Source organism: Papio anubis, unplaced genomic scaffold, assembly GCF_008728515.1.
Source record: "Papio anubis isolate 15944 unplaced genomic scaffold, Panubis1.0 scaffold370, whole genome shotgun sequence".
NCBI classification, from domain to species: Eukaryota; Metazoa; Chordata; class Mammalia; order Primates; family Cercopithecidae; genus Papio; species Papio anubis.
The window spans coordinates 1-16,225 of record NW_022163853.1 but is presented as its reverse complement, the minus strand read 5'-3'; the positions used below and the strand labels follow the sequence as shown (position 1 = coordinate 16,225).

At 44.0% G+C, this 16,225-nt stretch overlaps 1 protein-coding gene across 1 annotated transcript in view; it reads right to left on the bottom strand.

The window, feature by feature from the left end:
• Positions 1-4,365, bottom strand: part of ERV3-1 (endogenous retrovirus group 3 member 1, envelope) — a 39,080-nt gene extending 34,715 nt beyond the window's left edge. The window contains exon 1 of the mRNA XM_031662056.1: positions 4,342-4,365. The gene's annotated coding sequence lies outside the window, so the exon portion shown is untranslated. The remainder of the gene's footprint in view (positions 1-4,341) is intronic.
• Between the last annotated feature and the right edge of the window lie 11,860 nt (positions 4,366-16,225).

The following is a 16,225-nucleotide window of genomic DNA, read 5'->3' as shown; positions in this document are numbered from 1 at the left end:
TGATGCCCTGATGTGATGCACTTCATGGACTTCCTTATGGTTCTCTAGCCAGGAAATGGAGAGTGTTGGATTGCTGGTGGCCACACAGTGAAAGTGAATGGGTTCAACAGCTGTCATTGCAGGGGCCTTTGAAAACAGTATGCTGAGAATAGATAGGGCTCAAGGACAGTATCTCCAATTGAACTTTTAATGAACTCCCATAGGCGCCAAGAAGGCGGGCAGATAAGGAAGAGCATAGAAACAAGGAACTGAGTAGAAGGTTACATCTGGGAAAAGAAAGTTTGTTTTGCATTGCATTCTTTCTGCTGACGTGGGGTTTACGGGGTATAAATAAAGTGAGGCAGAGGCTCTAAGCGCGGCCGCCATGTTCTCTGTGTGTCTTTGTCTTTTGTGTGTTCTTTCATTCTCCACCACCCCCGGCACGGACCCCAACAGTCATGGCCAGCAGTTTTTTGTCCATCTTCTGGGGCTGAGTCCAGTAGGGGAACCCTGGCACATGAAGGTCACAACAGAGGTGAGGAACAGAGACCCATCTGACCCAACCCCTTCAATGGGTCCTTCTGGCTAACTCCAGACTCAGTTTCCCCTTCTGTGGAGGGAGAGTGTTGGCTTTTTGAGGACTCCTGCCTGGGCTGGACTGGACTCCGCAAGCATCAACACCATGTCCCCCAAACCCTGGGCATTCTCTGTGTCTCCTCCCTTCTCTGTCTGCTTCCTCCAAGCTGCTACTCCTGTTAAGAGGCCCAGTGTGCTCCAATCTGGCCTGTAGAACTTCAAGGCATGAGGGCATCTTCCAGGGAAGCCCTTACCCTCCAAAGGAGGCACACTGAGGCAGACCCACAGGGGCATGGTCCAGAAACCAGCGGGCATCCCAGCTGGATGGATGAGCCAGGACAGGCATTAGTAGCAGTTTTCCAGGAGGGTGAACTTAGATGCCCACAGTGTGGAGAACCTAGAAGGCAGTGGGGTGGTGTCTGTCCACTAGAATCTGAGGCCCTAGGCCACCCTATGCAGTGTTTCAGGACCTGGTGGGCACCTAATAAGGACAGAGTTCCAGAGGCTTCTCCTCCTGCCCATCTTGGTGTCTAGGGCTGCTGCACCTCCTTCCTCACAACCCAATTGGCTTTCCTTTTTCTTGGGGGCTGTGGTGGGAGCTGCCTTCCTGTGAAGATTCATGGGGTGTCTGGGTCAGCATCTGTCAGAGGGAGGCACCAGGGGCCCGGGACAGAGGAGGGAGGGAGCCCCTCTCTGAGACACATCCATCCCTCAGAGGACACTGAGGCACGGTGGGAGCAGTGTGGGCAGAAGCTAGGAAGAGGCATCTCCCAGAGCTCTGAGCTGCCCTCCCAGGCCTCCCAGGGTTGGTGGTGACCCACAGGGTGATCAAGAGAGCCCAGCAGGCTGTGGCAGAGGCTGTTTCTGGACCTGAGAGACCACAATGACCATCTGCCCACTGCCAGACGGTGCCTTCTGAAAGGTGACCTGCCAGTGACCCTCACAGCCCAACCAGACATGGGGCAGAAACCCAGTCACCTGCCTGGGATAGCCAGATGGGCAGGAGCAAGCAGGGACTCAGGGTAAGAAAACCAGAGTGTGTGTTCCAGGGTAGTGGCTGAGGGCTCAGATGAGCTGAGAAATTTAGATCCTCTTTCAGGATCTGCCTCTCTCCTGGGATCTGGGAAGGGACATGGACCAGACCAGAGGCCAGCCATGACTGGAGCCTCCACCAGTGTAGGGTGGCAGATGAGGAAGGACCCCGCGCTAAGCTGAGAGCTGACCCTTGACAGGATCACAGTTTGTCTGCTAAGTGCCAACAAAGGCCAGGAACCCCGACTTAAGGCAGAGGTGGGCAACAGGTTCCCTGCCTCCTGCAATTTTACCCCAGGGCCCACAGGGTCCCTGGGGAGACCCAGTAGAGGTTCAGTTGAGGGAGTCAGGCAGGGGGATGCCAGGTGAAAAACAGTGTGGGACTGGTTATGAGTGGGCACTAAGAGTGCCTGGTCTGACTCTCCCTGGGGAGGTGGAAGCAGGGCACAGGCCAGCTGAGTCCCCAGATGCCCCACCCAGCTGTCAGGCACACATGGCCCATAATCCCCTAAGCAGCCTCCACATGGGCTCTCTCTTGATCAAGAAGAGAGGGAACCCACCTCTACCTACAGACATTTGTCCTCACATACATCAAAGAACAAAACTCTGCCAAGGCCAGGGAAATGAATAAATATCTCCCTACCCCACAGCACCATTTTTTTGCCAGAAACTCCACCCTTGCCCCACAAGGTGCTGAAGTCACCCAGGGTGCCACATGCCAAGAACAGTCCGCTGCTGCAGCAGCCCAAAGGCTGCTGAATCTTGCAGGGGCCTTGTTGAGCCTGAGGAACATTTCCTAGTCACAGAGTCTTTCTGATTTTGTCACTCACTGGCCTTATACCTCAATTTCTCCCACTGTGGCACAAGGTAAAAATCCCTTCCTGAAAGCCGGGAGACCCAGACAGGCAACCACATTCCATTAAATGACTGCAGCATGTGAAAGTCGGGGGTGAGAGTCTCTCCCTGCCCTGAGTCCCTTGCCCCAAGACTGATGTCCATGAGGCTACGCCAGGCCAGCCTGCTGGGGAGGATCACATTTTCTGCTGGGGAACCTTGTTCCCAATTCCAGGTTACCACAGTTAAGGTCCCCCAGTGCATGGCGGGGGAGGCACAGGCTGGGATGGAGGGGGAGCAACACTCCATCATAAGGGCTTTGGGTCGACTCCAGAGAACAAAAATCAAATTTAGACTTCTGTCTGAAGCTGACCACCATAAGGGATTTTAATTTGGGGGTGAGATGAGGCCTTGGGGTCAGGAAAGGAGCGCGTCTTGTTTTGGACTCTTCAGCTGTCTTGGGAAGGAGATTTGTTGCCAGCTATGTGCTTTACTTGACCCTAAGGGGAGGGGGCGCCCAGAGGGGATTCTGAAGCCAAAGGTGAGAGTCCTGTCTTCCTGCCTCCCCAACTCACTCCCCAAGAGTACACATTGGGCAGTAGAGTTTCCTTACAAAGTCAGGAAAGAAAAAATCCAGAGACCAGGCAGGCTAATAAATGCTCACCAGGAATATCTGGCCTAATTATCAAAACAGCTCTGCCGTATTCATTGTTTGGGACAAGGGAGGAAACTGAGGTTCAAAATGGAAACCGAGAGTCTAGCCAGGCGTCGCCCTCCAAGCCTACCCACACCCAACCTTTCCGCCAAAGGGACGGCTCCACTCCCAGTTTATTCACCTTTAAATCACTCAGGGACCCCCTGGGCCACCTACTCCACTCCAATCCCCCTCGCTCATCCTTCCAGGGCTTCCCTATGCATGGTTTCCAGGCCGGGGATTGGGGTATCCGTGCACCCCTTGCCCCGGTTGGAGTTGGCTGTTTCCAGGGGAACAGGCTCTTGGCAGTCGCCCTCCAGGTCACCCCTCTCTAGTTGGTAGCCCGGAGTCTGGCAGCGTGTGTGCAGGGCAGATGGCACACAGAGTGCTTGGCCATTTGGCTGGGAGTTGCCAGTGCCACACCTCGGGGACAGCGTCAACTTTCCAAGGCGGGCTTGGAGCACCCTCTCCTTCTCTGGCCTAGGGGCGCCTCCTAGAAGACCCTCCTTTTCTCGCAGGACCCTGACTGCCGGTAGCCCTACACTCCTGGGACATCTCCCCTCTTACCTCTCCCTGGTGATGGGTGTGCACCCCATGGGGCAGACAAATCCCTTAGCCCACCAGGCTTGAGAGTAGGGTAGGGCAGTGGTGGCACTAGAGTGTCACCGCATCACGCTGGCCACTGGCGGGCAGGGGCTGGGCTTCAGTTGACTTCTGCACATCCACCCTCCAAATTCCAACCTCTGGCTTTGGGGCCTAGGGGCAGGGTCTGTGGACGCCACGGGCCAGGCTCCCCGCTAGGGCGTCACACTTGGGTGGTGGTCCTGCAGCTCCTGGCGCCACACAATCGCTGTCCCGGTTCAAGCAGTGATCTTCTGGAGGAGTGGCAACAGAACCCAGGGCTAACCTGGCAGTGCCACTTACACGCGGCGCCTTTTCCCCAACCAGGCGCCTGCGTCCAGTTCCCCAGCGTCCCCTGCAGGGCCCTGGACCCTCCTCAGTGCCCGCGGCCTGCTTCCCCGCCTGCTGCTCCCCGCACACCGCGCTGTCCTTGCTCAGGGCTCCAAGGCGGTGCCGGCCACCACGGTCACCGCCAGGCTGCGCGCGAGGGCGGGGCGGGGCGTCCTCAGTCTCCCAGAGGGTGGCGACCCCCGCGCCCGGCTCCGGGCACCGGCGGGAAGAGAGCTCCCCCCGGAATCTGGTGGGAAAAGAGGCCGGCTCCTTACCTAGGCTGGCAGAGCTAGAAGCGGCTGTGGGCGAGCTCCTGCTCCCCGATTCTCTGACCCCCGCCACCTAGCCAGCACCACCCAGGGCTCCTGGGTCGCCTGGCTTGGCACCTCCTCCTGGCTGCGTTCCCTACTGGCAGCTGCAGAGCCCTCCTGGGCAGCGGAAACAAACTTCCCAAAGCGGGAAGCCCGTGCCCCAGCCTCCTCTCTGCAAGGACCAGCCCGTGGGACACCCTGGCCCCTCGGCTCCTGCCCTGTCCCTCTGGCTACGGGTCAGGAGGGCTGGCATGAGACCGATCGGGACCCTGCGGTTCCAGAGCCTGCGCCCCGCCCCGCTGAGACCACACAGTCTCCGCTCTCTTAGGAGCCTTGACATGGCCCTCCTGACGGGTGTTTGGGGGACCAGGGTGTGTGTATATGGGGGACAGTTGGTCAAACGTGGCTTTTTGTTTCCTCAAAAATAAAGACCCCTTTGAAATTTTAGGTTTTTTCTTTTTTACTTAAAACAAGTAGGGTCTAATTATTCAAATGTACCCATGATCCTGTCAGTAAATTTGAGCACACTTTTATTAGTTTTTGTCAGTTAGTCATTTTGTTTGTTTCTGTTTTTATGGAGAATTTAAAATTCTACCTGAAATCAGTAACGTATCTTCAGAAAAATTTTATTGAGAAAAGAGCCTTTTTCAGGAGGAACTGATATCTCTGGCGAATTTTCTGTCCCCTTGCTAGAGTTTATAAGTCAGTTATTTTATTAAACCTAAATTCAGTAAAAATGTCCTATAGTCGGTGGAGCAATATAAAAAATCTGGTGCAGTGGCAGTAGAGCAGTCTTCAGAATTCTTAGATATTCTGATGTGTCAAATTGAAGCCATGCCTGAAAAATTCATGTCACAACTATTGTGCTATTTTTCAATGCTACTCTTTGCCCTGGAGGGAAGCAATGCATTCCTTATAACTCTAGCAGCCCAAAGAGCTGGCTACAACACCCTTCAAAGATTACATTTTAATGAAGTAGACCAGGAATACAAAAAAGCCTTAGCTTTTTTTTTTTTTCTCTGAGTTTCCCTCTGTTACCCAAGCCGGAGTGCAGTGGCTTGCTCTCGGCTGGCTGCAACTTCCACCTCTCAGCGATTCTCCTGCCTCAGCCTCCCGAGTATCTGGGATTACAGGTGCCTGCCACCACTCCTAGCTAATTTTTGTATTTTTAGTAGAGATGGGGTTTCGCTATGTTGGTCAGGCTGGTCTCGAACTCCTCACCTCAGGTGATCCACCCCTCTCGGCCTCCCAAAGTGTTGAGATTACAGGCATCAGCCACCACGCCTGGCCTCTTTTAGCATTTCTTGTGCCTTTACATATGTTACTGAAAGAGTGTTCAGAAATTATAATTTAGGTATGTTAGGACTTCATTCTGTTGGGGATTCTAAAAAGTAATACGTGTGGCCGGGAGCGGTGGCTTACGCTTGTAATCAGTGGTTTACAATCCATGGCTTGTCATCTGTGGCTCGGTACTTTGGAAGGCAGAGGTGGGCAGACAACTTGAGGTCAGGAGTTTGAGACCAGCCTGGCCAACATGGTGACACCCCGTCTGTACTAAAAATACAAAAAAATTAGCCTGGCGTAGTGGCAGTTGCCTGTAATCCCAGCTATTTGAGAGGCTGAGGCAGAAGAATCACTTGAACCTGGGAGATGGAGGTTGCAGTGAGTGTGGAGATCGTGCCATTGCACTGTGGCCTGGGCCACAGAGCGAGACTCCATATCGAAAGATAGACAGACAGACAGACAGACAGACAGACAGAAAGAAAGAAAAGAAAAGAAAGAGAAAGAGAGAAAGAGAAAGAGAGGAAGAAAGGAAGGAAGGAAGGAAGGAAGGAAGGAAGGAAGGAAGGAAGGAAGGAAGGAAGGAAGGAAGGAAGGGTAACATATGTAATGTAAAATATATGTAAACCATGGTAGTTGTTCATTTCTTGTTGCTGACTTCTAAGTGTTTGTTATACATCTTAGATAATATTTCTTTTTCTTTCTTTCTTTCTTTTTTTTTTTTTTTTTTGAGACAGAGTCTCACTCTGTCGCCGGCGCTGGAGCGCAGTGGCCGGATCTCAGCTCACTGCAAGCTCCGCCTCCCGGGGTTTACGCCATTCTCCTGCCTCAGCCTCCCTCTTTTTTTTTTTTTTTTCAGATGGAGTCTCACTCTGTCACCAGGCTGGAGTGCAGTGGTGTGATCTCGGCTCACTGCAACCTCCGCCTTCTGGGTTCAAGCAGTTCTCCCACCTCAACCTCTCAAGTAGCTGGAATTACAGGCACCTGCCACCATGCCCGGCAAATTTTTTTGTATTTTTAGTAGAGATGGGTTTTCACCATGTTGGCCAGGATGGTCTCGATCTCTTGATCTCGTGATCTGCCTGCCTCGGCCTCCCAAAGAGCTGGGATTACTGGTGTGAGCCACCGCGTCTGGCCATTAGATAATATTTCTTTCCAGAGAGATATTTTGAAAATATTTTTCTTCCAGTCTGTGTCTTGTCTTCTTATTCAAATGAGAAGCAATGTCTTTCACAGAGTTTTCATTTCTTTGTTTTAAAATTTCAATAAAGGGTGGTATATCATTGCTCTATTCGGAGATCTAGATCTTTTCCTGCTTTCTTCTAATTTTATAGTTTTGTGTTTACATTAAGGTCTATGATGCATTCTGAGTTAATTTTTGAGAGGGGTGTAATGACTATGTCTATATAGATATGTGTGTATATATATATATTTTTTTTTTGCATGTGGATGTCTAGTTGTTACAGTACCATTTGTTGAAGACTATTTTTTCTCCGTTGTATTGTCTTTGATTCTTTGTGATAAATCACAACTATATTTGTGTGGATCTATATCTGAGATCTGCATTTGTTCTTTTGATCAATTTGTCGATGATTTTGCCAATACAATCTCTCATGATTACTATAGATTTATAATAAGTATTGAAGTTGACTAATAACAGTCCCCTTACTTTGTTCTTTTTCAATACTGTGTAGGTTGCTCGTTTTTATTTTTCTCTTTATGTACATGTTAGAAAGTGTTCTCAATATCCATAGCATAATTTTTTTTTGTTTAGAATTGTGTTGAATCTACAGGTGAAGTTAGACAGAAATGACATCTTGACAATACTGACTCTTCCTATATATGAGAAGGAACTATTTCTCCATTTATTTAGTTATTAATTTTTTTATCAGAAATGTGTAGTTTTCATCAAATAGATCTTGAATGCATTTTGTTAGATTTATATGTGCTTTATTTTGAAAAGTGCTAATTTAAATGTTAATGCATTTAAAATTTCAAATTTGACTTGTTCATTGCTTCTATATAGAGAAGAATTTACTTCTGCACCCTTATTGTAATCACTTATTAGTTCCAGATTTTTTTACGTTGACTATTTTGGATTTACTACATAGACAATTCAATCATGAGCTCCAGGAGCTCCACCTTCTGTCAGGTCAGCAGCAGCATTAGATTCTCATAGGAGTCCAAACCTTATTGTGAACTGCACATTCAAGGTATCTAGGTTACACACTTTTTATGAGAATCTAACTATTGCCTGATGATCCGAAGTGGAACAGTTTCTTTTCTTTCTTTTTTTTTTTTTTTAAGACGGAGTTTCTCTCTTGTTGCCCAGGCTGGAGTGCAATGGAACAATCTCAGCTCACTGCAACATTTGCTTCCTGGGTTCAAGCAATTCTTCTGCCTTAGCCTCCTGAGTAGCTAGGATTACAAGCACATGCCACCACACCAGGCTAATTTTTGTATTTTTATTAGAGATGGGATTTCACCATCTTGGCCAGGCTGGTCTTGAACTCCTGACCTCGTGATCCACCCGCCTTGGCCTCCTAAAGTGCTGGGATTACAGGCATGAGCCACCACGCCTGGCTGTGGAACAGTTTCATTTCCCCCAGCCCTGGTCCATGGAAAAAATTGTCTTCCATGAAACTGGTCCATGGTGCCATAAAGCTTGGGGACTACTGCCTTAGTGAACATCAGAGAACTTATACTACAGAAGCTCTATACACATCTATATACTATGGAAGCTATATACTACATTCTACATACTACAGAAGCTCTATAATGAACATGGAAAGAGTTTTATTTAAAATATACACCTTAGAAATTACCAGTATTCACAGAAAAAAAAAAAAAAGCTTTACAGATTTATAAATTTGAGAAAGTAATTAAAAAAAATCAAGCTCAGTGTCTCATGCCTCTAATTCTAGCACTTTGGGAGGCTGAGACAGAAGGATCACTTAAGGTTAGAAGTTTGAGACTAGGCCAGGCGCGGTGGCTCAAGCCTGTAATCCCAGCACTTTGGGAGGCCGAGACGGGCGGATCACGAGGCCAGGAGATCGAGACCATCCTGGCTAATACAGTGAAACCCCGTCTCTACTAAAAAAAAATACAAAAAACTAGCCGGGCGAGGTGGCGGGCGCCTGTAGTCCCAGCTACTCGGGAGGCTGAGGCAGGAGAATGACGTAAACCCGGGAGGCGGAGCTTGCAGTGAGCTGAGATCGCGCCACTGTACTCCAGCCCGGGCGACAGAGTGAGACTCCGTCTCAAAAAAAAAAAAAAAAAAAAAGAAGTTTGAGACCAGCCTAGGCGACATAGCAAGGCCCTCATCTCTACAAAATGGAAAAAAATTATTATAAAAAATTAAGTCTAAATAAACATCAGAGGATTACACAAAAAAGTACTAACACTTTAAAGTTTCATGTTAAATGGGAGTTTTAAAATAGGGAACCCAAAGTCTAAACAATAAGATAATTTAGTTGTATGTTTTAAAGAATCAAGACAGTTCAGGCTCGGTGGTTCATGCCTATAATCCTAGCACTTTAGGAGGCTGAGGCAGGTGGATCACCTGAGGTCAGGAGTTCAAGGACCAGTCTGACCAACATGGTGAAACCACGTCTCTACTAAAATTACAAAAATTAGCTGGGTTTGGTGGTGGGCACCGATAATCCCAGCTACTTGGGAGGTTGAGGCAGGTGAATCGCTCAAACCCAGGAGGCAGAAGTTGCAGTGAGCTGAGACCGAGCCGCTGCACTCCAGCCTGGGCACCAGAGCGAGACTCTATCTCAAAATAAATAAATAAATAAATAAAAATAAATAAAGAAATAAAGAAGCAAGACTTTGATGTTTAGACAGATGTATTTATATTCAATGAATACTGGTTTTGTATTGACAATATTGGAAATTTTCAATTATTATGTAATTAAACTCTCAAAAATTGGTTAGTGAAATGCCTAAATTCCTTGCATTTATAAGAAAACATGTGGCCCACTATTGCTGCCTCAGAGATATGAGAGGCCATTCTGTATTAGGTGGGCATCATTAGTATCAGTTTTCTTATGGAAGCTTAGTGGGAAATGTAAAATCCATGAAGAAAATCTAAAGAAGGATGCTCTTTGTTGTGACTTAACAGTGATGTGCTGGGCGCAGTGACTCAAGCCTATAATCCCAGCACTTTGGGAGGCAGATATGGGCGGATCAACTGAGGTCAGAAGTTGGAGACGAACCTGGCCAACATGGTGAAACCTCTCTCTACTAAAAATACAAAAGTTAGCCAGGTGTGGTGGCACACACCTCTAATCCCAGCTGCTTGAGAGGTTGAGGCAGGAGAATCACTTGAACCCAGGAGGCAGAGTTTGCACAGAGCTGAGATCAAGCCACTGCACTCCAGCCTGGGCAGCAGAGCGAGGCTCTGTCTCAAAACAAAACAAAACAAAACAAAACAAAACAGTGATGCAAGTCAGCATGAGGTAGTTGTTCAGGGCATCATTCTCTATTAACGTAAGAAAGAAACATTCTAAATTTTTGGATATATAATTTTACCAATTTCTCCTTAAGAAAAAAGAACAAAACAGACCAATCCTCTAAAATATCAATGTATTTTAACAATATTTTAAAGTCTTAAGTATTATTTGATATAATAAAAGTTTTAAGAGTACAGATATCAGAGAAAAGTGAAGATAACTCCTCTAGGAAAGTTTTTTTTTTTTTTCTTTTTGGAGACAGAGTCTTACTCTGTCACCCAGGCTGGAGTGCAGTAGCTTGGTCTCAGCTCACTGCAAACTCTGCCTCCCAGGTTCAAGCAATTCTCCTGCCTCAGCCTCCTAAGTAGCTGGGATTACAGGTGCTCGCCACTGTGCCCGGCTAATTTTTGTATTTTTAGTAGAGACGGGTTTCACCATGTTGGCCAGACTGGTCTCGAACTCCTGACCTCAGGTGATCCATCCATCTCAGCCTCCCAAAGTGCTGGGATTACAGGCGTGAGCCAGTGTGACAGGCCTATGAAAGGTTTTAAATGTCTTATTAAATCAATGTTTTCTAAATAATTACCCTCAGTATTTAAAAATGGAGAAAGAAAATATCAGGCTGGGCATAGTGGCTCACACTTGTAATCCCAGCACTTTGGGAGGCCAAGGTGGGAGGATCACCTGAGGTCAGGAGTTCGAGACCAGCCTGGCTAACTTGGTGAAACCCCATCACTACTAAAAATACAAAAATTAGCTGGGCGTGGTAGCGGGCGCCTGTAATCCCAGCCACTTGAGGGGCTGAGGCAGGAGAATTGCTTGAATCCGGGAGGTGGAGGTTGCAGTGAGCCGAGATTGTACCATTACACTCCAGCCTGGGCAACAAGAGTGAAACTCCGCCTCAAAAAAAGAAAAAAAAGAAAAGAAAATCTCTAAGATCACTAAATCGGAAAAAAACTAATGCTTCTTGCGTGCTTGTAACTGTGCTTTGACCAAGTAGCATATAGTGAGTTTTAAAATGTCTTATTTAGACAATGTGTGAGCTTAATTTAATTACGAAAACTAAATGGTTTATCATGTTTTAACACTGATGTGCAATGAATCAAATGTTATCTTTTCCATGGTAACCTATTCTACTTTATTCAACATTGGAGGTAACAGATAATAACAATATACTATTTTAGGTAACACAATGGAATTACTTCTTTAGTAAGTTTATTTTAAAAAGAGAATTGAAACCCTAAATCACTTGAAGACTAATGTTCTCAAGAGATATATTTTATATTGTTTTCTCCCTTCTGTAACTACTGGGACATTATGATAGTTACAATAAAGATTATGCAGAGTATAATTAGAAGCCATGGTTTCTGAATTCTGAATCACTAGTTATAAAATTGTATCCAATACTTTTCTTTGCATATTTTTTATTTCTGAGTCAATTAAACACTTTTTCTTTTGGTTTGATTTATATTACATGAAATATACCAATATATTAAGCTAAAGATAAACTTTAGTTATAAGAGATATATAGAGAAAAAGTGTATTTATGCATGCCTCTGTGTGTGTGTGTGTGTGTGTGTGTGTGTGTGTATACCTTTTCAAACTGGAAATGAAATAGTAGACCAAAACAGATACTTTCAGAAGAGTTGATGATTTACCAGCAAACAAAATCCTTACAAATTCTTAAAGCAGAGGCCAGGTGCACTGGTTCACGCCTGTAATCTCAGTACTTTGGGAGGCCGAGGCGGGTGGATCACCCGAGGTCGGGAGTTCGAGACCAGCCTGACCAACATGGTGAAACCCTGTCTCTACTAAAAATACAAAAATTAGCCAGGGATGGTAGTGGGAGCCTGTAATCTCAGCTACTTGGGAGGCTGTTGCTGGAGAATCGTTTGAACCCAGGAGGCAGAGGTTGCAGTGAGCTGAGATAATGCCATTGCACTCCAGCCTGGGCAACAAGGGTGAGACTCCGTTTCAAAAAAATAATAATAAAAATAAAGACCTCACCGGATCAAAGTGTTTTTAAGTAATTTAGCTGCCTCCTAGAACAAAACACAAAATTTACAGAAATACAAAAATATCCAGCACCCAATAAGGTAAAATGCCATAATGTCACAATGTTAGAATCCAATCAAAGTTTACCACCCATGCAAAGAGGCAGAAAAAATGTACACATAATGAGAAGACAAATCAATCAAAACAGACTTAGAACTGGCAAATATTAGAATTAGCAAACAGGAAGATCAAAACAGTTACTACAATTTTATTTCCTATATTTAAAAAATTTAGTAGAGACATTTAAAAGCTATGTTAAAAGACAAACTCGAACTTCTGAAAACGTAAATCCCATCATGTGAAATAAAAAATACACCAAATGGGACTAATAAATTAGAAATTGCAGAAGAAAGGGTTAGTGAAAAATATCCAGAAGATGAAACTATCCAAATGAAACAGAGAGAACAAAGAATTCTTTAAAAATCAATAGGGCATCAGTGAGCGGAGCTGTGGAACAATTTGAAGCTGCCTAACACTTATGTAACAGCAGTCCCAAAAAGAGAGGAGGAGGAGGAGAGGACCAAAAGGTATTTAAAGAAATAACAGCCAAAATATGTCCAAACTTGATTTTAAAAAAGTATAACAAATTTCAAGCACAAGAATTATGATGACAACTCTAAGGCACATCACAATAAAATTGCTCAAATCCAGTGATAAAGAATTAACATGCTTCTAAATAATCCATTGGTGAAAACAGACATCAAAAGGGAAATCAAAGGTATTTTCAACTGAATGAAAATAAAAAGAAAATTAAAATTTGTTAGCTTAAAACAGTGGTTAAGGGAAAATGCATAGCATCAACATCCATATTTATTTTACAAAAGGCTAAATCAATGAACTAAACTTTAACCTTAAAAAACTAGGAAAAGTAAAATTAAATCCAAAGTAAGAAAATAAGTAAATACTAAAGACCAAAGCAGAAACCAATAAAATAGAAAACAAAGCACACACAGAAAGAGAAAAATCATTGAAATTAAAGCTAGTTTTCTTTAGAAGATCAATAAAATTGATTAGCCTTTAGTCAGACTGGTCAAGAAAAAAAGGCAAAAAATACCAATATTAAGAATAAAAGATGTGCTATAGCTATAGGTACTAAAAGGGCAATACAAATATTATATACAAATTTACATCAATAAATTATATAACTTGGAAAAATGGACAAATACCTTAGAGACAAACTACCAAACCCCACTCAAGAAGAAAAATCAACTAAGGGGCTTGATATTTATTTAAAAATTGAATTTCTAGTTAAAAACTTGCTCACAAAGAAAACTACAGGCCCAGATAGCTTCACTTTATGGTTTCTGTGAAACTTCTAGAAGAAAACTTTTAAGACACTGAATTATTCAATGATTTCTTAAATAGTACATAAAAAACACAATATATAAAATAAGAAATTATTAAACTGGACCTCACCAAAATTAAAAACTTTTGCTTTTTGAAAGACAAGTTATAGTCTGGAAAAAAAATTGCAAATTATGTATCTAATCAAGGATGTGTTTTTATAATCGATAAGAAAACAACCTGATTTTAAAAATTGATAAAAGATTAGAATAGTCCACTCAAAGAAGATATATAAATGGCAAATATGTGCAAGAAAAGATGCCCAACATCATTAGTCATTAGGGAAATGAGAAACTACTACACATCTATTACAAAATTAAAACGACCCACACCAAGTTGATTACAACGTGAAAAACTAGAACAATCACACTGCAGGTGGGAATGTAAAATGCTACAACTGCTTTGAAAAAAGGTTGGCGGTTTCTTAAAAATTTAAACATACAACTCCCATATGATCTAGCCATTTTACTCTTGGGTATTTGCCCAAAAGAAAGGGAGATATAAAAATATATGTCCACAGAAGACCATTCGCAGACGTTCCACTTCATTTGTTAAAGCTTCAAACTGGAAGCAGCCAAATGTCCATTAGCAGGTGAATATATAAACCATGAGAGAACCAAACAATGGAATAAGACTCAGCAGTGAAACAAAGCATGTTATAGATACATGCTTCAACATAGATCAATCTCAAAATAATTATGCTGAGTGAAAAAAAGCTATCCGCAGAAAAAGAGTTCTGCAGGATTCTATTTACATAAAACTCTAGAAACAAACTGATTTATAGTGACAGAAAGATCAGTGTTAGGCTAAGGATGTAAAGGGAAGAGGGAAGGAGGGGCTTGAGGAAGAGATTACCGAGGAAAATGAGGAAATTTGGGGACATGATGGCCATGCTCATTGTCATAATTGTGGTAATAATTTCATGGGTGCACATGTATTTCAAAACTTATTAAAGTATACTCCTTATTTTGTTTGTTTCTTTGTTTATTTAGAGATGGTGTCTCACGCTGTGTCCCAAGCTGGAGTGCACTGGCAGTATCCATAGCTCACTGCAGCCTTGATCTACTGAGTTCAAGCAGTCCTTCTACCCCAGCCTTCCCAGTAGTGGGGACTACAGGCATGTGTTATCATTCCTGGTTGATTTTTTGGATTTTTTTTGTAGAGACTGGGTCTCACAATGTTGCCCAGGTTGGTCTGAAACTCCTAAGCTCAAGTGATTCTCCTGTCTTGGCCACCCAAAGTGCTGGGGGATGACAGGCATGAGCCATGATGCCCAGCTTATTTTTTAAATTTAATTTTATTTATTTATTTTACCGCAAGTTCTAGGGTACATGTGCACAATGCGCAAGTTTGTTACATGTGTATACATGTACCATGTTGCTGTGCTACACCCGTTAACTCATCATTTACATTAGATATATCTCCTAATGCTATCCCCCCGCAATCTCCCTTCCCCTATCCCCCGGCAGGCCGTGGTGCATGATGTTCCCCATCCTGTGTCCCTGTGTTCTTATTATTCAGTTCCCACTTATGAGTGAGAACATGCAGTGTTTGTTTTGCTGTCCTTGCGATAGTTTACTCAGAGTGATGGTTTCCAGCTTCATCCATGTTCCTATCAAGGACACGAACTCATCCTTTTTTATGGCTACATAGTATTCCATGGTGTATATGTGCCACATTTTCTTAATCCAGTCTATCATTGATGGACATTTGGGTTGGTTCCAAGTCTTTGCTATTGTGAATAGTGCCGCAATAAACATAGATGTGCATGTGTCTTTATAGCAGCATAATTTATAATAGTTTGGGTATATGCCCAGTAATGGGATGGCTGGGTCAAATGGTATTTCTAGTTCTAAATCCTTGAGGAATTGCCACACTGTCTTCCACAATGGTTGAACTAGTTTACAGTCCCACCAGCAGTGTAAAAGCGGTCCTATTTCTTCACATCCTCTCCAGCACCTGTTGTTTCCCCACTTTTTAATGATTGTCATTCTAACTGGTGTGAGATGGTATCTCATTGAGGTTTTGATTTGCATTTCTCTGACGGTCAGTGGTGATGAGCATTTTTTCATGTGTCTGTTGGCTGCATAAATGTCTTCTTTTGAGAAGTGTCTGCTCATATCTTTTGCCCACTTTTTGATGGGGTTTGATTTTTTTCTTGTAAATTTATTTGAGTTCTTTGTAGATTCCAGATATTAGCCCTTTGCCAGATGAGTAGATTGCAAAAATTTTCTCCCATTCTGTAGGTTGCCTGTTCACTCTGATGGTAGTTTCTTTTGCTGTGCAGAAGCTCTTTAGTTTAATTAGATCCCATTTGTCAATTTTGGCTTCTGTTGCCATTGCTTTTGGTGTTTTAGTCATGAAGTCCTTGCCCATGCCTATGTCCTGAAAGGTATTGCCTGGGTTTTCTTCTAGGGTTTTTATGGTTTTAGGTCTAACATTTAAGTCTTTAATCTACCTTGAATTGAGTTTTGTATAAGGTGTAAGGAAGGGATCCAGCTTCAGCTTTCTACATATGGCTAGCCAGTTTTCCCAGCATCATTTATTAAACAGGGACTCCTTTCCCCATTTCTTGTTTTTGTCAGGTTCGTCAAAGATCAGATGGTTGTAGATGTGTGGTATTATTTCCAAGGGCTCTATTCTGTTCCATTGGTCTGTATCTCTGTTTTGGTACCAGTACCATGCTGTTTTGGTTACTGTAACCTTGTAGT